At 41.5% G+C, this 21,619-nt stretch overlaps 1 pseudogene; it reads left to right on the plus strand.

Annotated features, from left to right (window-relative positions):
• Positions 1-6,688: 6,688 nt before the first annotated feature.
• On the plus strand, positions 6,689-21,201 carry LOC109456491 (glyceraldehyde-3-phosphate dehydrogenase; annotated as a pseudogene).
• The last annotated feature ends 418 nt before the right edge of the window (positions 21,202-21,619 follow it).

Consider the following 21,619-nt stretch of genomic DNA (forward strand, 5'->3'; position numbering starts at 1 on the left):
TAATAATATTAAGAAATATTATTATTGTAAAATAATAAAAATATTTCACTATAATAAGACCGGGTCTTATATTAATTTTTGCTCCAAAAGATGCATTAGAGCTGATTGTCCGTCTATGTCTTATTTTCAGGGAAACACGATAGTACTGGAAATCCTAGCTAGAGCAATAAGGCAAAACAAAGAAGCAACAGATATCCACATTGGAAATGAGGAAGTAAAGCTATCGTTATTTGCAGATGACATGATCTTATATATAGAAAATCCTAAAGACTCAACCAAAAAAACTGTTGGAACTAATAAACAAATTCAGTAAAGTTACAGGATGTAAATTAACATACAGAAACCAGTGGCATTTCTATGCACTAACAACAAAACATCTGAAAAGAAATAAAGAAAACTATCCCATTCATAATAGCATCAAAAATAATAAAACACTTAGGAATTTCACCAAGGAAGTGAAAAATCTGTACAATGATAACTACAAGACTTTAATGAAAGACATTGAACAAGACACTGACAAATGGAAAGATATCCAATGTTCATAAATCAAAAGAATTAATATTGTTAAATGGCCATACTGTTCAAAACCATCCATAGATTCAATAAAATCTTTATCAAAACTCCAATGGCATTTTTCACAAAATAGAAAAAAAAACCTTAAAATTTGTATGAAACCACAAAAGACCTTGAATAGTAAAAACAATTATGAGAAACAGAAGAAAGCTGGAGGCATCACACTTCCTGATTTTAAACTATACTACAAAGCTATAGTGATTAAAATAGTATGACAAAAAGAAAACAAAATAGACACATAGACCAGTGGAACTCTTATATTAAACTATACACAAAAATCACCTCAAAATGGATTTAAGACTTAAACATAATACCTGAAACTATAAAACTTGCTGAAGAAAATAGGCAAAAATTGTCATGATATTTGTTTTGGAAATGATTTCATGGATATTACACCAAAAGCATAAGCAACAAAACCAAAAATAAACAAATGGGACTACATCGAGCTAAAAACCTTCACAGCAAGGAAAACAACAGAGTGAAAATATAAACTATAGAATGCAAGAATATATTTGCAAACCATATATATAATAAAGGGTTAATATCAAAAATGCATAAGGAATCCCTACAACTCAATAGCAAAAGAAAAAAAAGAAACCCAATTTAAAAAAAATAAATGAAGGACTTGAATAGACATTTCTTCCAAGAAGATATGTAAGTGGCCAAAGGCATATGAAAAGATGCTCAATCTCGCTATCATTAGGAAAATGCAAATCAAAACCACAATGAGGAATCGTGTGACACCTGGAGGGATGGCCATTATAAACACACACAAATCCAGTGCTGGCGAGGGTGTGGAGAAATTTGAACCTTTATGCATTATTGGTGGGAATGCAAAATAGTTAGCCATTATGGAAAACAGTATAGAGGTTCCTCAAAAAATTAAAAATAGGACTACCATTTGATTTAGTAATCTCACTTTAGATATTTATCCAAAAGAATTGAAATCAGAATCTGGAAGAAACATTTGCACTCTCATGTTTATTGCAACATTATTCACAAAAGCCAGGAGGTGGAAACAAGCTAAATATACCCCAACAGATAAAGGATAAAGAACATGTGATATATATATACATATATATATATATATACACACACATACATATATATATATATATGTATGTATATGTATGTATACACACACACACACACACACACACACACACACAATGGAATACTATTCAACCATAAAAATAGAAGGAAATTTTGTCACACGCAACAACATGGATGAATCTTGAGGACATTATGCTAACTGAAATAAGCCAGTCACAGAAGGGCAAATAATACGTTATTCCACTTATAGTCATGCATCGCTTAACAACAGGGGTATGTGCCAAGAAACACGTCATTAGGTGATTTCATCATTATGCTCACACCGTAGAGTGCACTTACATAAACCTAGATGGCACAGCCTACCATATGCCTAGGCTCCATGGAATAGCCTACTGCTCCTAGGCTACAAGCCTCTATAGCATGTCACTGTACTGAATACTGTAGGAAATCACAATGTGTTGTGCTACAATGTTATGATGGATACATCACTAGGTGATAGGAATTTTTCAGCTCCATTTTATTTATATACACAGTTCAATGACAAAAATGTATGTATGTAATCACTGTACTATTAAATTACCTTGGTAAATGTGGCTGTTTACAGTAGGAATTATCGATCATTATGTACTAAACTGAAAAATAAAGATTTTCTAATCTCAACTCCTTGCTCTCTAACAAGAATATAAAATTACTAATTAAAACATTCAATTTTCATCTAAAGCATGAAATACTAGAGTTACTCCATATGAGTAGGGAAAAAGTATGTGTTTAAATCTGAGTCATGTTGGACTTCCCTGAAGGAGCTTCTGTCCTCAAGTAGAAAACCCACTACAATCTAAGTCAAATTACAGTGATAATCAAAGGGACGTCTGCAGATTAATGACGTGCATTGCCCTCTGAATTGCCCTAGCCCAATGGACAGCAGCCCCAAAGTGTATGTGCACTGCAGATCACTGTACTTAAAAAGTCAGATATGTTTCCTTCATATTTTTAAATGTTGCTACTAGCCCACTGCAACGTGAATCCCACTGTCCACTTCTCTCACACGGACTTTCTCAGAACATAATATCTTTGACCTTGGCATTAGTAGAAACTTCCAACCAAATAAATTGTGACTTGCTCACATCCCTACTTTTTGCATATGATCATGGTAAAATGAGACACGTGCAGATAAATGGTATGTCAAATCCACCATGGACTCTTAATAAAATTGTGAAGAAGCAGGAGTCTGTGGTTCACGGGAGAAATTTTTGGAAGAACTCATATGTTAGGCTGATAAAAATATTCATTCATTCATGTCCATAAGGTCAGGAAACCCTGCCATTCTAATCTTCACTATGTCCCCAATGCTTTAAAGCTTTACAAGTGTTCAATAAAGTCACTTAATGAATGAGGGAGGAAAGGTCCAGAGTTATTTGGATCCAATCTAGAAAAGGATAATTAAGCAAAAGTGCATGACTTGACAGTATATTTAAATACTAAGTACACAGCTCTTTTATTGTTTCTATGAGTTCTTCATGTTTAACATTATGAAATCTACATATTCAAAGCCAATCTGTCTATAAAATTTAAGTAGTCACATAGAGGCACTATTAAAGACTTGTTAGCTGAATCAGAGAATTAAGGACCATTTATTTTTCCATAATTTTACCCAAATGATGGAGTCCTCACTGCACAATGCTACAGCTACTAATATAATATTAAGACAGAACCATAAAGTTCATGGAGAAAGACTACCACATGTCTGAGATTATGTTCTATGCAAACAAGAGGTAGTCAGCTTTGCTCTGTATGATCTGCAAACAAATTTAGATTCAGGTTTTAAGCTTAAACCCTAATGTTATCAAAAATTAACTGTATCCAGTGGTCCAGTGGCTTATGTTCTATTAATCTTTCTTGAAAAAAATCTCAATGAATAAATGAATTCTCACAATCCATGCACTGTTAGGATTGTCCACTATACTCAAGTCCAGTAAATAAACATGTTTATGCATGCCAGTAGCTGTTACAAACCTTTACCATTCTTCCTTAAATTACTTAGCTGGACTTACCCACTCATTTTTAACAGAGAGCCCAGCCTCCTACCTCACAGAGACAATAGTAATCATCAGTCACAAACTCCACCCCCTATATTATCTGCATGTTTCCCAGCTTTCCCTCCTTGCCTTCTGTCCCTGAGGAGGCCTTGCCTTTCTTCTAAAGATCAAACCTTTAGCCATATTCTTGATTTCATCTTCTGCTCCCTTCCTTTCTTCTTTCATGTGTACCCTCAATCAATGTTTATTGCGTGCCTTGGAGTGCTGGGATATGCTAAACCTGCGGATGCTGTTAAACAAGACCGACGAAGCCCCTCTCCTCATGGATTTTCCATTCTACTGTGTGGCCTCCAAGGCCTTTTTAATTTTCACCTCCTTTTTTATCTTCAATATGTTCTCTCAGCGACTCTTCTGTTTCAGCTTACAGATCTGTTTAACTCATCCTCATACTTAAAATGCATCTGCTTGTTTTGCTGACCTTGAAGTCGTGTGTCTCCTTTCTTTACGTCTCCAGTTCTAGAATCAGCTGCAGTTTCTGTTTCCATTTTCACTACCATTTTTCACTCCTCAATGCACGGCAATTTTACCTTTGTTCTCTGTACTAGTGAAACATCATTTATTCTCAGCCTTTGACATGGTCTTCCTTCTTTGAATTTCACGAATTATAGGAGAGAATATAATTAATTCTCTTGACCATACTTGTGCTACTTCTTTCTCTACCTGTACTCTTACTGCCGGACTCCCCAAGATTCCTACTTTGGCTCTCTTTTCTCCTTTTACCTATTTTTCCGAAACATCCTTCCTACACCCATGGTTTCAATTCCTATCTATATGCTAATCAGTCCAAAATTCTAAATATTCAGACCTTCCTGAATTCCTTATCAACATTTTCAAGTACCCCAAAAACATTCTTATTTAATTGCCCATAGTATCTTGTGCTAATGAGATGTTATTGACAGCCACAGAGTAGCATACAAAAAGTATTACTGGCTATGGTAACAGAAAAGCTCTGAAATGTGAGAGGCTTAATGAAATAGAAGTTTTTCTGGCTCACATAAGGTCCAGTTGGTGGTGGTGGTGGTAGTGTGGTGGGGGAGTGAAGGTGGTGCTGGACCAAAGTTCGTGGAGACTCTTTTTTTTTTTTTTTATGTGGTTTCTAAAGCTATCCAGGAGGGTTTCATCTATCCAGCAGATGGGAAAACAGTTAGTTGGATGGTGTAGAAGATGTTTATGCACCAATTCTGGAAATGGTGTACTGAACTTTTATCCATATTCCATTGAACAAAATTTAGTTGTGCGGTCCCATGTGGATACAAAGGGGTTGGGAAAGATAGCCATGGCTGAGCAGCCACTTCACAGCGACCTCTGTATTATGCAAGGGCAATGTAAACCTTTAGTAAACAGCCACTGACGTCTTCAGACACTTTTGCAGAGGCAGACTTTTGTTTCTAGTCCGTTGAATAAGGATTGAGAAGTATGAAAGTGGAAACTAACATGTTTCTTTTTCTGGGAGCATAATGGTAGTATATAGTTGCTAAATTATTCATAGAACCAAAACTGGCTATTAAGGGAAAGAAAATGCTTGGGAAGGAACTGGTCTCTCTGCCTTCTATATTTACTTCCTTTAATCCAAACTTCTCATAAGTAGCAGAAAGCCATATGTTTCTTTTCCATTCCTTATTTTTTCTATTTTAAATTAATAATGTTCGTTTTCTGGTAATAAAAGATTAATCTGTCTAAAACTCAGCTAATTCACATCATTCCTTGCATTAGGACATCCAACAATTTCTCCAATGATTCTAAGATAAAGTACATATTATATCATGAAAGCCTTACAACAGGACTCGAACCAATCTTACCCATCTGTCACTGAGCTTTCTTGTCTCCCATTAATTCAGCAACACTCTAGCTTCCCTGAGACCTGAAGAAGCTAAACAAAGAGAATGCTGGGAATATCCTTTCCTATATGGTTTTGGGTTTAAATCTACCATTGAGAGGCATCATACAAGATTTGGAAAATAAAGAGGAACAAAGGGCATTATTCCCCAGATATTGCAAGTGTATGCTTGGGTGGTCTTGAGATGTTAAGCGCATTCTGAGTGGGCTCTTGAGAATCACTTCATGGACATTCTACCCTGAGATAAACTTTATCTCCCCAAAGCCTTTCAACCAACATAAGCTTCTAATTCCCTGTTAAACACTTTGAACTTGCAATATGTAGAGTGGCTGAGGTTTTCCTGAACAAACCTGTCAGATATACCCACCAATATAATATAATGCTCCCTCAAGTGGACACACACACACACACACACACACACACACACACAATTCTTTCCATTATCAAAATCCAATGCATTACTTTGTTTCTTGCTGTTCTTTTGGAATGGCATACCCTTTCTCTGACATTTCTTCCTGAAAAACTCCTGTTCATCTTTCAAATTTAAATATCACCTTCTAATTGAGGCCTTCCCTAATTCCCCTAGTTATTGACACACTCTCTTTGGGGAGCCCATCACATCTTATCCATACCTCTTACATGGCATTTATGACATAATTTACATGCCCTCAGATTGTCCAGAGTAATCATGTTTTATTATACTTTGTGGCCTCAGTTCTTAGTTCACAGACTGTCACATAGTAGGCATTCAATAACATGTGTTAGACAAATTGTCCATTTTGAAATAAAATGTCATTAATATAAATGAACATTTTCTTTACAGCATCCTCTCCAAATTGGGAGAGTAAACTTTCATGTGAGGAGTGCATCTAAGGCTCATTGAGGCATCCCAGGAGTCCGTCTCTCCTGGATTATGTACATGAACATGATGAGACAGGTATACAAGCGATGGGAAGGAGCCTACACTGTCCTCCCTCTCCCTTGCCTTTCTCCTCTCAGTCTCTTTATCACTCATAAATTTAGTTTCTCCAATGCTGGCATCGTAGGAAGCAAGTTTTATCCGAATTCCTGCCTCTGATACCCTCACACATTTCTCCTCCTGAAGACCTGCTGTAGAAGAAAGGGCTCCATGTTGTCACATCAATGGAACTGTGTGGCTGACCTTCCTGCAGGAGATGCCCTGGCTGCCCAGAAAAGCAGCACCGCCTGCTGTCACAGCCACAGCCTGGGTACAATAGAACGTGCTTCTGCCACATTTGCAAGGCAGCAGCACAGCCAGGAGAGGAGCCCCAGCTGCGACGTCAGTTTTCCCTCATTAACACTGGGTCAAAATGACTCTGGTATTTAAAGTGGCTCCTCTTTAATTAAATTCATGCCAGCTTCTGCGTCTCATCCTATCCCAGGAATTTCCGGGCTGCTACTTACGGCAAAGGCAGAGGGGGGAAAAAAGTAATCTGATTAGCCCTTTTGCTTGGGTTTTAATTTCCATGATTAGCTTCATTCAAATCAAATACTATTAAACAAAAGTCACTTACCACCACATATTCAATTGATTCATTCAGCAAATATGGCATTTATTGGGCACTGACTTGACCAGGGTTGTCCTGGGGGCAGGAGTAGACTGATAAAACAAGATAAGCCATGGCCTTTGCCCTCTTGCAGCTTACAGTCTGGTGTTCAGTGGGGTGGGGGAGGAAAAAGTAAATATAAAATAAATGTGCAATATACTATAAGAGTAAGTGCGATAAAGAAAAACAGAGCAAAGCAAAAGGATAGACAGGGTCAGTAGAGGCAGATGGAACACACTTACCATGTTTCCCCGAAAATGAGTGTGGGGGCGGAGCCCCAGAGAGTAGTTTCCAGGCTCTCGGCCTCGCATAGACAGGTGCTGGCTCAGGTAGTAAATGGCCAACTGTGATTGCATGGCCATCAGCTGTGGCTGGTTGGCCGTCAGCTGTAACCGGTGAGCCATTGGCCACAATATAACTGCTGTGGCTACACTAGGGGAGGAGAGAGAAGGAGAGAGAAGAAAGGGGGCTAGCAAGAAGATGGCGGCTGGGCTGGCAAGTGTGGATGGCGGTTTGCCGACAGTGTGGATCCAGCCTCCGGTGAGAGTATAGTGCCGCCAGAGAGAATATAGTGGTATGACTCCCCTACCTATGGCTCCGTGGGTGTTCCTTTTTGGCCTCACCATATCCTGCGTTCTTGTATGGGGAGCGGGAGCAGAGACCCCACCGGGAACCCTGCACGACCAATGGCGCAGCGAGCAGGGTCTCCCGCACGACAAATGGCGCAGCGAGCAGGGTATGGTGCCGGCCAAAGCTCTCCAAAGGACGGTGGAGCAGTCTGTGTCTATGAACACCCAGTCTGAGGAAGACCAGGAGGAACAGCTGCCGGAGAGCTGGACCCCCGTGGAGGGGTGGGAGGACATGGACGGTTCTCCCACCAGCACAGGAAAAAGCCACGCAGCTGCTAGAGAGATGGAGCCCCGTGGAGAGGTGGAAAGATGTGGACGGTTCCCCAACCAGCACAGGCCGGAGAAAGCGAAGGTCGTTGTGGCCCTGTGGGCTGGGAAGTTCCTGCTCAGGCAGCCCGGATGCAGGACTTGTAGTCCCAGGAGGTAACGCTTGCTGAGTCCTCCGTGGGAGATAAGGGTGAGGTCAAGGTCATCCCTCACCCCCAGGACAGCCCTGGCGAGTGACTATGGACTATGGGGAATTGCCTTCCATCCCTAATTTAATGGACCGCTTGACTGTTTGTTTGGGAACTGTTGTTAGTGGAACTGGGGGATATTTGCTTTTGTCTCTTGACTGGCCGCCATTGAGAATATGTAAGCACCTTGATTGTGAGTCGCTATTGTTCCAGCAGGGTACCCTAAGAAGTCCAGGAAGTCTGGCTGTGCCCAGAAGTACTGGTGGTGCCCTGAGAAACCCTGGCTGTGTCCGGGAAGACAGGTGGTACCCTAAGAAGTCCAGGAAGTCTGGCCGTGCCCAGAAGCACTGGTGGTGCCCTGAGAAACCCTGGCTGTGCCCAGAGAGCCTGGCTATGTCCAGGATATTGCATTCACCCCCAGGCTCCTCGCAGGTCCCTCATGGAAGACGCTTGTCGCGTAGATTGTGAGGCGAGAGCCTGTAGGGGTGGAGTGTGGGGGCAGAGCCCCAGAAAGTAGTTTCCAGGCTCTCGACCTCACATAGAAAGGTGTTGGCTCAGGTAGTAAATGGCCAACTGTGATTGCATGGCCATCAGCTGTGGCTAGTTGGCCGTCAGCTGTAACCAGTGAGCCATTGGCCACTAATATAACTGCTGTGGCTATGCTAGCAGAGAAGGAGAGGAGAAGAGAGAGAAGAATGGGGGCTAGCAAGAAGATGGCATCTGGGCTGGCAAGTGTGGATGGCGGTTTGCGGACAGTGTGGATCCAGCCTCCAGTGAGAGTATAGTGCCGCCAGAGAGAATATAGTGGTATGACTCCCCTGCCTATGGCTCCGTGGGTGTTCCTTTTTGGCCTCACCATATCCTGCGTTCTTGTATGGGGAGCGGGAGCAGAGACCCCACCGGGAACCCTGCACGACCAATGGCGCAGCGAGCAGGGTCCCCCGCATGACAAATGGCGCAGTGAGCAGGGTATGGTGCCAGCCAAAGCTCTCCCAAGAGTGGTGGAGCAGTTTGTGTGTATGAACACTCAGTCTCTGGAAGACCAGGAGGAGCAGCTGCCGGAGAGCTGGACCCCCGTGGAGGGGTGGGAGGACGTGGATGGTTCTCCCACCAGCACAGGAAAAGCCATGCAGCTGCTGCAGAGATGGAGGCCTGTGGAGAGGTGGAAAGATGTGGACGGTTTCCCAACCAGCACAGGCCGGAGAAAGCGAAGGTCATTGCAGCCCTGTGGGCCGGGGAAGTTCCTGCTCAGGCAGCCCGGATGCAGGACTTATAGTCCCAGGAGGTAATGCTTGCTGAGTCCTCCATGGGAGATGAGGGTGAGGTCAAGGTCGTCCCTCACCCCCAGGACAGCCCTGGTGAATGACTATGGCTATGGGGAATTGCCTTCCATCCCTAATTTAATGGACAGCTTGACTGTTTGTTTGGGAACTTACCACCTTGTAGTGGAACTGGGGGATATTTGCTTTTGTGTCTTGACTGGCCGCCATTGAGAATATGTAAGCACCTTGATTGTGAGTCGCTGTTGTTCCAGCAGGGTACCCTGAGAGGCACAGAGAGAGTGGCAGTGCCCTGAGAGCCCTGGCTGAGTCCAGGAAGTCTGGCTGAGCCCTGAAGATACCCTGGCTGTGCCCAGGAAGTCGGGCTGTTCCCAGAGAGAGTGGCAGTGCCCTGAGAGCCCTGGCTGTGTCCAGGAAGTGTGGCTGTGCCCACAGAGAGTGGCAGTGCCCTGAGAAATCCTAGCTGTGCCCGGGGAAACTAGTGGTACCCTAAGAAGTCCAGGAAGTCTGGCCGTGCCCAGAAGCACTGGTGGTGCCCTGAGAAACCCTGGCTGTGCCCAGAGAGCCTGGCTGTGTCCAGGATATTGCATTCACCCCCAGGCTCCTCGCACAGGTCCCCTCGCGGAAGACGCTTGTCACGTAGATTGTGAGGCGAGAGCCTGTAGGGGTGGAGTGTGGGGGCAGAGCCCCAGAGAGTAGTTTCCAGGCTCTCGGCCTCACATAGACAGGTGCTGGCTCAGGTAGTAAATGGCCAACTGTGATTGCATGGCCATCAGCTGTGGCTGGTTGGCCGTCAGCTGTAACCGGTGAGCCATTGGCCACAATATAACTGCTGTGGCTACACTAGGGGAGGAGAGAGAAGGAGAGAGAAGAAAGGGGGCTAGCAAGAAGATGGCGGCTGGGCTGGCAAGTGTAGATGGCGGTTTGCGGACAGTGTGGATCCAGCCTCCGGTGAGAGTATAGTGCCGCCAGAGAGAATATAGTGGTATGACTCCCCTACCTATGGCTCCGTGGGTGTTCCTTTTTGGCCTCACCATGTCCTGCATTCTTGTATGGGGAGCGGGAGCAGGGTCTCCAGCATGACAGTCTCCCGCACGACAAATGGCGCAGTGAGCAGGGTCCCCCGCATGACAATGAGACCGGGTATTATATTAATTTTTGCTCCAAAAGACACATTAAGGTTTATGTTCACGGAATATCATTGTCGTGTGGGAGACCCTGCTCGCTGCGCCATTTGTCATGCAGGGCGTCCGGTGGGGTCTCTGCTCCCGCTCCCCACATAACGCAGGACATGGTGAGGCCAAAAAGGAACACCCACGGAGCCACAGGCAGGGGAGTCACACCACTATATTCTCTCTGGCGGCACTATACTCTCACTGGAGGCTGGATCCACACTGTCTGCAAACCGCCATCCACACTTGCCAGCCCAGCCGCCATCTTCTTGCTAGCCCTCTTCTCTTTCTTCCTCTCTCGTAGCCACAGCAGTTATATTGTGGCCAATGGCTCACTGGTTACAGCTGACGGCCAACTAGCCACAGCTGATGGCCATGCAATCACAGTTGGCCATTTACTACCTGAGCCAGCACCTATGTGAGGCCGAGAGCCTGGAAACTACTTTCTGGGGCTCTGTCCCCACAGTCATCCTGAAAAATCATGCTAGGGCTTATTTTCCGGTTAGGTCTTATTTTTCAGGGAAACACGGTAGCTGGTATAGTCAAGCAACTCCACTATAATGAAGACTTTTCCAAGTCTAGGTCTGAATTTAAAGAGAGGGAATAAGCCATGAAAGTATCTATGGGAAAAGCATTCCAGGTAAAGATTATAGGGAAAGTCTTGGGGCAGTGGAGCCTGCAGTGTTCAAAGAACAGCAAGAGCGTCAAGTGCCTTCATCTGAGAGGTAGGAGATGAACTGGAGAGGGGGGCAAGGGTCAGATCAGTTAGAGACTTGCAGCCGGAGTGGAGACTTCAGAGCAGGTCAAAATTACTAAGACACCTGTGACAGGACTTTAATTAAGGCCACGCTCGGTGTTCAGTGCTCCTCTTGAGGAATGAAAATAAATTAGCCAATCTAAAATGAGTAAAACCAAGAAAGTTATTCCTGGTGCCAATTGTTCTGTGATTTGTCATGCTATTCATTTTCTTGTTAAAAAACATCTTATTTATTTACACCCAGAGGACTTTGCATGAACTGAAGTTACATGGGTGTGAGTGTTTTTACAAAGTTGGGAGAAATTACTTCTCAGCCTGAAAGTGGTGGAGGAGATTTTGCCAATGACCTTGTGAAATCCTTTTAATTTCCTGGGAATTAAATCATGTTTTTTTTACCTTTTAGAATGAACTTTAGAAATGATCTATTGTTTTGCATGTGAGAATGCTGTGACTTTTGCAAAAATCACCCAGGTCTTTGGTGGCTGATCCAGTCAAGTACCAGTGGCAGGTGAGTGGGCCTTGGAGGTAGGTAGGTACACCCAGAGTTACCAGCCGTTCAGTTGCTCTGGCGCGCTGAGCTTTTGTTTCCCCAAATTGGTTTCTATTGGAATCAAATGTAATCATCTAGCCTCGTGCCTCACGTGAACTTTAAACTAATATTTCTGGCTCTTTAGCACCAGTTGTTATATTCCATGAAGTTGTTGAAGAAGAATATTGCTATACTTACTCTCTGCAGAATATTTCCCACAGCCATAGCGTATTTTGTTTCCTCCATTCATGTTTTCCTTTCTTGAACCCTATCACTTAGAACCTAAATTAGTCTAAGAGCCCTCTCTTCTCCCCAAACATAATAACATTCAAATTGGAATGCACGTCTGATGTAACTAGGAACTGTGCCACATCAAATATATAACGAAGAAATGAATCACAAATTTACCAAGCAGGACATTAATACCTATTCTGGGCCCTTCTATTTTATCTCACAAACTTGCATGTGCTACACTTTGATTTGAAAGATGCTTCTATACATGTAAATTTATTCCCATTGATGGATTAGTCACTTAATTGCAAAACACGGCATATGAGTGCTATCTGGTTTCAGGACCCATGGTGGCCAATTGTAACTTTAGGAAAGAAAGTATACAGTAGCATGTAACAGGTATTTGCTTCTGGCTTCTTATGTAGCAAGACCCTCTGACATTTGAGTTGGTTCAAACTTCTGAGCTCCCAAAGAAGCCTCCTTGACCAAAACCAAAACCAACAACAACAAAATTGCTGATGTAAGGAAGCATTCTTGGGGTTGTTATTCTAGAATCCAAGAATCATTAGGACCTGAGATAAACCCAGGGCTTACCAACTGGCAATGTGCTTCTAATTCATTGTCACCATTGTAGGAAAATGACCTAACCTACACAGAATACAGACCTATCTGCTTATGCTGTCATGAACTGTCCCAGGCAACTAGAGCCTCAGGCCTTGGCTGGGCTACATTTTAACTTTTGGCATTGCTCCTAGGTCTCTTCTTGCCACAAACTCATATGATACATCATTTTCAGCTTTTAAAACTCAAAACACATATATAAAAAAAGATTAAAAAACCAAACAAACAAACAAAAAAAAAGATGTATTAAAATTGCACATAGACACTCATAATTCCTGAATAATCTCAATGCGTAAGACTCATTTGACTTCTCCCATGGCCTTTGGTGCTCTTTCCTTCTGAGAAGGCATGCTCTGGGGGAAATTACTTGAGAGTCAAATTTCCTGGACTTCAAAGGGCTTCATGTAAAATATTGGTGGTGTTGAGGAATATGTTTTCCTGCTTTTCCAAACTGGATTCTAAAAAGCTAGCAGACTCGCTGGAGATGTATTGAAGAAAAGAGGTCAGAGAAGAGAGTTAGAAATCCACTGTGACATCATTGGGAAAAGGGAAAGTAACCCTTTCAATGACTTTATCATCTTCCTGCTGGGGTCTTCAAGCTGTAGTGAGTTACATGCACATGAAAGCCCTCCTTTCAATAGCTTTTCAATTCCATTTTGATTTAGGTTCCCTTTGTTCATTTTCAGCTTGAAAATAAAGAGGGCTACGTGTCAAAGAAACCTCAGTCCTACAACTGCAAATAACTGGATTCAAAACACCATCAGTGAGCTTGGAAACAGATTCTTCCCCCAGAGCTTCCAGGTAAGAGCCCAGACTGGCGGACACCTTGATTTTAGGCTCTGTAAGATGCCAAGCTGAAAGGACCTACCTGAGCCATGCTATGCCCAGATTCAAACTTCATGGACTATGAAATAATGAATGGGTGTTGTTTTAATCTGCTTAATTTGTGGCGATTTGTTATGGTAGCAAAAGCAAACAAATATTGGGTGTTAACTTAAAATGCTGTTACAGTCATCCTACATTATGCAACGAACCTACTGTTTTTGACAGCAGAAGAACCAATTGGCAATTTAATATTCAGAATATGAGGCTTTCACTAGTAAGCTTTTGTGATCAGAATATCTGGACCATCACTTTGGCTTCCTAAAGGCAATCACTTCTTCAGTACACGTGTCTTAAGGCATGTACTTTCCTTATAGGTTAGACAGCAGCATTTAATATTCATATATCAATCTTTGGAAACTAGAAAGATGTCTCTGTCTCTTTTCTTTGTTCTCCTCCTTCAGAGAAATCTTTCTATGTAAAGGAAACTTAGTTACAAGGTTCAGAGAAGAGCCACAGGCAGCCCCATTGCCATTTCTTGGCAGACTTGAATCTGTGACATATTGTCAAACCTCAGCCCTTAAAGGAAAACAGTCTTTCAAATGTGACCTCTGTTCAGTCATTTTTCACTTTGCAGACATTTAATTCCTTTTATGTAAGGTAAGCATGAAGGAGGTTCCCTATAATTTTATGAACACTACACACACAGTAGAGTCCCTAAGCCCTTTGAAGAAGTCAGGCTAACATGAAGACTTGAAGTAAAAGTAACCAGTGCTATATTAGTTTGCTAGGGCTGCTAAAGTACCACAGACTGGGTGACATAAACAGGAATTTATTTCCGCATAGTTCTGGAGGCTAGAAGTCCAAGATTAAGGTATCTTGGTATCTTCTGAAGGTGTTTCTGCTTGGCTTGTTAGATGGCCATCTTCTTCTAGTGTCATCATATGGTCTTCCTTCTGTGTGTGTCTGTGTCCTAATCTCCTCTTCTTATAAGGACATCAGTCCTATTGGGTTAGGGCCAAGCCCAATGACCTCATTTAAACTTAATTACCTTTTTAAAGACCCTATCTCTGAGTACAGTCACATTCTGAGGTACTGAAGATTAGGACTTCAAAATAGGACTGCCCATAACAGGTGGCATCCGGTTACTTATTCAGGAGTATAGCCTCATCTATCCATGGCTACCAGTGGTTCTTCAAGTCAGGGCATTAGAAATTTTCTCACTGTTGTCATAGGCTTCCAAAAGAGGTTTATCTTTCATGTATGGCAAGAGAGGATAAAAGGTATGTCTGCAAAAATTAGGAGATTGTAAGTGATACAGCCAAGATAAAGCAGTCTCCTGATATAAAGTTCATTGGCCTTTCTATTGCATTATACATGGTACCAATTTACAGGATAAAGCTTCTCAAGAAACCATATATATTTTGTTAGAGTTACTAGGACATTCCATTAAATTAGAAAACCATTAGCATTTCTCCATTCAGCTGTTTATTGCTCTTACACTCTCTCCATGCTTTCTGAATTATCTGTACAATATTGATGATATATTTTATTTAATGTCATGTATTTTTGTCACTGAACATAAAAGCTAATTGAAATAATCCTTGACATTTATTGAGTCAAGATGTGGCATATGCTATACTGAGTTGTTTACATGTACTACCACAATAAACTCACAATAATCCTATGAGCTAAATATTATGATTATCTCATTGTTAAAGAAAGGGAACTTATGAGTTTTAGAGATGTAATATCTTGCAAAAATTCATACAATTGTTCAGTAATGGAGCCAGGAATATCAAGGTCTATCCAACTGCCTCTATGCTGGTGCCTAACTTCAGAATACAATAGGCAAACTTTTATCACAGAATCAAGAAAAGTAACATAATCATTCATGAGTTCCCATATATAATGCAAAAATATATTGACAAAAGGTAATTCACTAATTTTATTGCTATATAACATAAGCTCTGGCCATCAACCTGGCATTACAAAGTTTTATTGCTTCTGTGTGTGTAACATTTCATGGGTTTTTAGAGGTGGGAAGCCCCTTTCTATTTCATACTAAATTGTAAGAGTCTCTATAAATAAAGCATTACATTCACAAATCTAAAATGAAATTAATAGTAGAATATAATCTTCAGACAAATGACAAACTCCTTTAGCACATAGGTCAAAATCATTATGATAATGGCTATGACCACCTACTTCTGAGACAGTTATAAAAAGGAATTGGCAGGAAATTTCTGGTCAAGATAGCAGAGTAGGTAAACACTGTTCTTGCATCCTCTCACAACCACATCAAAATTACAACTAAACTACAGAACAACCATCATTGAGAATCACCTGAAGTCTAGCTGAACTGAAGTCCTACAACAAAACAAAAGGACATACAGAAGAAGCCATCTCAAGGTTGGTAAAAGGAATGAAGATGTGGAATGAGCTCCTCCCACACCTGTGTGTGGCAGTTAAAAATCAAAAGAGAAATCTTGGCTGCAGAGGTCCCCCCTTCCCCAAGGAACAAGGGGTCCCAGCACTACACCAGGCACCCCAGCCCAGGGTTCCAATGCCAGGAAGAGATGTCCACATAATTTCTGGCTGTGAAAACCAGCAAAGATTGTGGCTGAATGAAAGGAAATCTGCTGGAGTATAAGGCATTCCTCGAAAAGGACACACATTCAAACTTACTCCCTGACAGACTCACTTGCTCTAAGTTCCAGTGCTGAGCTAGCAGCTCAAAAGACACCAGGGACATACAGAGAGGAACTAAATTGTCTGATCTCAGAGCGAGGGCTGGAGGGGCATCTTTCTCCCAGACAGAAGTGCTGGCAAAAGCCATTGTTCCTTTTTTGGGCCTTCCCACAACCCAGCATGCAGACACAGGGAGGAACCATATCTGAATCTCTGTCAACCTGGCTAACACAGTTTGCCTTTCCCTGGTAATTCCCTGAGACTCCACCCCACCCAACTTGCAGGCCCACCCAAGACACTTCTGATGTCTTTTCCATACAAATGGCCTGCCTTGCCTCATGCTGTGGATTTTCCTAAAATCTCTCAAAGGTCCACAAACCCCAAACAAGCAGCATCTGGCCTTGGCATTCCCCTTGGTATGGCCTCTTGCTGAATAGCCCCAAACTCAGCATTAGTGCAGCCAGCCTCAGTTCAAAGCTTGGCCTTTTGCAGGCACCTACAAGCCCAGTGTGGGTGACAACCATCTGAAGATTGCTTTCTGGCTCATTCTTGGTGGCCTCGGGCAGGGCAAACACTGTGGCTAAATTTGGCCTGCAGTGGAGCCCCTCCCAAGAGGTCACAGGGCCCGCATGTCTGGTGACTGGCTTTGGACCGAGCCTAGCACCACCAGGCTGCTTCTATGGATGACACTCCAAAATGCCAGACTAGGCAGGCACCAAAGCACTACCTGCTAAAGCAAATCTTGCTCCATAGGCTCAGCCCCTGCACAATCTCCTCCACTGTAGTCACAGCCAGTCCTCACAACCAATCAGCCTGAGGGTCAATCCCTCCCACCAATGTGCAAACAGCCACCGAGGCTCAACTACAACAGGAGGGCACATACAACCAAAAGGAACATACCTGCAGCATCCGGCTCAGGTGACCATTAGATGGCACCACTGGTCTCCATAGGACACTTACTATGCAGGACCAAACTACTAAGTCTGGGAGACATAGCAGCTCTACCTAAGACAGAGAAACAAACACAGGGAGGCAGCCAAAATGGGGAGACAAAGAAAGATGTCCCAAAGGAAAGGACACAACAAAACTCAAAAAAAAAAAAAAAAGAAAGAAAGAACTCAACAAAATGAAGACAACCAATCAACAAGATTCAGAGTTCAAAATACTAGTTATAGGAATGTTCAATGATCTCAGTGACAACTTCAACAAAGAGATAGGCAATATTAAGATGGAGATAGAAAACCTAAGAAAAGAACCAGTCAGAAATGAATAATATAATAAATGAAATAAAGACTACATTGGAGGGAATCAACAGTAGATTAGATGAAGCAAAGGTTCAAATCAGCGATTTGGAAGATAAGGAGCAGAAAACACCCAACCAGAACAACAAGAGGAAAAAAGAATCCAAAAGTATTAGGATACTTTAAGGGACCTCTGGGACAACATCCAGCATACCAACATTTGCATCATAGAGGTACTAAAAGGAGAAGAAAGAGCAAGGAATTGAAAACCTATTTGAGGAAATAATGACTGAAAACTTGCCTAACCTGGTGAAGGAAATAGACATAGACACCCAGGAAGCACAGAAAGTCCCAAACAGGATGAACCCAAAGAGGTCCACACCAAGACACATCATAATTAAAATGCCAACATTTAAAGACAATGAGATAATCTTAAAGGCAGCAGGAAAAAAAGCAGTTACCTAAAAGGGAGCTTCCATAAGACTTTCAGCTGATTTCTCAACACTAACTTTACAGGTCAGAAGGGATTGGTACAAAATAATCAAAGTGATGAAAAGCAGTGATCTGCAACCAAGATTGCTCTACCCAGCAAAGCTACCATTTAGAATCGAAGGACAGATAAAGAGTTAAATGGACAATAAAAAGTTAAAAGAGTTCATCACCACCAAAGCAGAATTGAAAGAAATGTTAAGGGACTTCTTGAAGAAGGAGGAGGCGGGAGGAGGAGGAGGAGGAGGAGGAGGAGGAGGAGGAGGAGAAAAGATCAAATTATGGGTAATACAATTATGGGCCATAACTACATGTCTTCCAACATTTACTTGAAATGTAAATGCATTAAATTCTCCAATCAAAAGACATAAGGTATCTGAATGGATAAGAAAACAAAACCCTTACATATGCTGCCTATAAGAGACTTACTTCAAATCGAAAGACACACAGACTAAAAGTAAAGGAATGGAAAAAGATATTTCGTGAAAATGGAAAGAAAAAAGAAAAAAGCTGGGGTAGTGATACTTATACCAGACAAAATAGACTTTAAAACAAAGGCTATAACAAGAAATAAAGAAAAACCCAGTAATCCCATTTCTGGGTATTTATCGTAAAAAAAAACAGAACACTACTTCAAAGGGACATGTGCATCCACCACTATTACAATAGCCATGATATAGAGGCAACCTGGGTGTTCATCAATGGGAAAATGGATAAAGAAGGGGTGATATATATATACAATGGAATATTACTCAGCCATAGATAAAAAAAAAAAGATTGAAATCTTGCTATCTGTAACAACATAGATGGACCTAGAGGTCATTGTGCTCAGTGGAGAAAAAGACAAATGCCATAAAATTTCACTTACATGTGGAATCTAAAGAACAAAATAAATGAACAAATAAAACAGAAACAAACTCAGATACAGAAAATATTTTGATGGTTTCCAGATGGGAGAGTGGTAGGAAGGTGGGTGAAAGAGGGGAAAGGATTAACAAGTACAAATTAGAAAGAAGTCACAAATTAGTCATGGGGATGTAGGCTATAGCATAAGGAATAGAGTCAGTAATATTGTAATAACTATGTATCTTGTCAGATGGGTACTAGATTCATTGGGGTTATCACTTTGTAAGATATATATATGTATATATACATATATATATATATATATATATATATATATATATATATATATATATATGTCTATATCTATCTATCAATCGATCAGTAGCTAGCTGGACAGATATTCACTATGTTGTAAACCCGAAAATAATATAATATTGAATGTCAGTTGAAAAATAAAAATATATACTTTAAAAATTTTACTAACAATTGTCACCCCAATAAATTTAAAAAAAAAAATTAAAAAAAAAAATGAATGAGCATTTTCAAGAAGAAAAACATGAATATCAAGCACTGCCTTGGAGAGGATAATGAGAATTATATAGAAAGCAAATCTATTCCAATTCTTTCCCAGTAATTAAAATTAAGCCATAACTCGCTAACTCACATTACTAAACTTCTTTCTAGAAAAAAAAAAAAAATCAATATTTGAATGACACTACACATTACTGTTGACTTATTCCAAGTAAATTATTACAACTTTCTAGTGATATTCTTATGTATCTAGTATTTTTCTAGCAGTCTGTGGAGAACAGCTCTTCTCTTTTTTGTCAAGCCTTGAACTGAAACAAACCCCTGCAAATTCAGTGTCATGACCAGCACTAAAGCTTCACTGAGAGCGAGGTCTGCTGCAAGTGCCTCAATAGTTATCTTTATTTCAAACTGTGGATGGCACAGAGCCCTCTGCCAGTTTAAAGCTTGGGACCACAATATAAAAACCCTTCACAAAGGTGAAACAAAGATTCCAGATAAATATATACTGGAAAAATTTTTCAACAGATCTTCACTAAAAGAAATATTAAAGGAAAATTGGTGGGCAAAGGAAAATTATTCTGAATGGAGACTTGAATATACATAAAGGAAACAAGAGTCCCAAAATGGTAAATATATGAGTAAACATAAAAGGAAATTGAACTCATTTTTAAGTTACTTGAAAGATAATCAACCCTCTAATCTTCCCTGTTCCGCAAACAGCCACATGTCACACAGTGCCAGGCGCATCCTTAAGACATGATATTTAAGGTCAAAGTAAATATATTTGTCTATTTTGGGTGCCCAGATACCAAAAGCTGCTTTTAATTCCAATGAGGAGGAGACTATCATCACTGATGACTCCATTGCATAAACTACTTGGCCTACATGTTCCAGTATGGTTTCACAGATGGCAACTTCAATGGCACAATCAAGGCTGAGAATGAGAAGCTTGCCAACAATGGGAAGGCCATCTCTATTTTCTAGAAGCAAGATGTCACCAACATTAAATGGGATGATGCTAGTGTTGAGTATGTTGTGGAAGTCCATTAGGCCTGGGGCTCACCTGAAGGGTGAGCCAAAAGGGTCATCATCTCTGCCGTTACTTCTGATGCTCGCATATTTGTGGTGCTCCCATCCTCAACACAGTTTCCGTCTCAAACTCCCTAAACCATGAGAAATAGCACAACTTCCTCAAGATTGTCAGCAACGCTTCCTGCACTACCAACTGCTTTGTACACCACCCCCCACACCCACACCCAACCCTGGACAAAGGTCATCCAAGATGGCTTTGGCATCATGGAGGGACCACAGTCCATGTCATCAATGACACACAGAAGACTGTGGATGGCTTATCTGGGAAACTGTCATGACAGTGTGGGGCTAATCAGAACATCATCCCTGCATCTAACGAAGCTGCCAGCACTGTGGGCAAGGTCATCCCTAAGTTGAATGGGAAGTTTGCTGGCAGGGCTTTCTGTGTCCCCAACCCCAAAGTGTCAGTTATAGATCTGACCTACCATCTGGAGAAAGCTGCCAAGAATGACAATATCAAGAAGGTGGTAAAACAGGCATCAGAGGATGTTCTCCAGAGCACCCTAGGGTACACTGAGAACCAGCATGTCTCCTGTGACTTTAAAAAAGACATCTATTCTGCCTTTGATGCTGGGGCTGTCATTGTCCTCAGTGACCACTTTTTCAAACTTATTTCTTGCTATCATGATGAATTTGATTACAAAACAGGGCAGTGTACCTTATGGCCCACAGGGCCTCCAAGGAATAAGAGTTCCCTAGACCACCAGTCCCAGCAAAAGTGATAGAGGAAGAGAGAGAGTTCTCCAGCTTTTGTTGAGTCCTTGCTCTACCTTGTTCTCCTAACACACTGAGAATTTCCCATTCTCAACCCAGGTTCCATCTCAGACTCCCTAAAGAAAGGGAGTGGCTTAGAGAGCCCTACGTTGTCACATACCATCATATAGTATACTGTATCCCAACATGCTGCTATGGTAGGGTTTGTCATTGTATGATACAAGTAGCACAAAGGACAGGAGGAAGGAATGGCAGTATACTTTCATAGAGTAGAGAAGAAATATAATATTATTTGAAAGTAAATTCTGGTAACTTAAATATATATATATATATATATATATATATATATATATATATAATAAAAATATATATATACATATGTGTGTGTATAT

The sequence above is a fragment of the Rhinolophus sinicus genome, linkage group LG01 (genome assembly GCF_036562045.2).
Source record: "Rhinolophus sinicus isolate RSC01 linkage group LG01, ASM3656204v1, whole genome shotgun sequence".
NCBI lineage: Eukaryota > Metazoa > Chordata > Mammalia > Chiroptera > Rhinolophidae > Rhinolophus > Rhinolophus sinicus.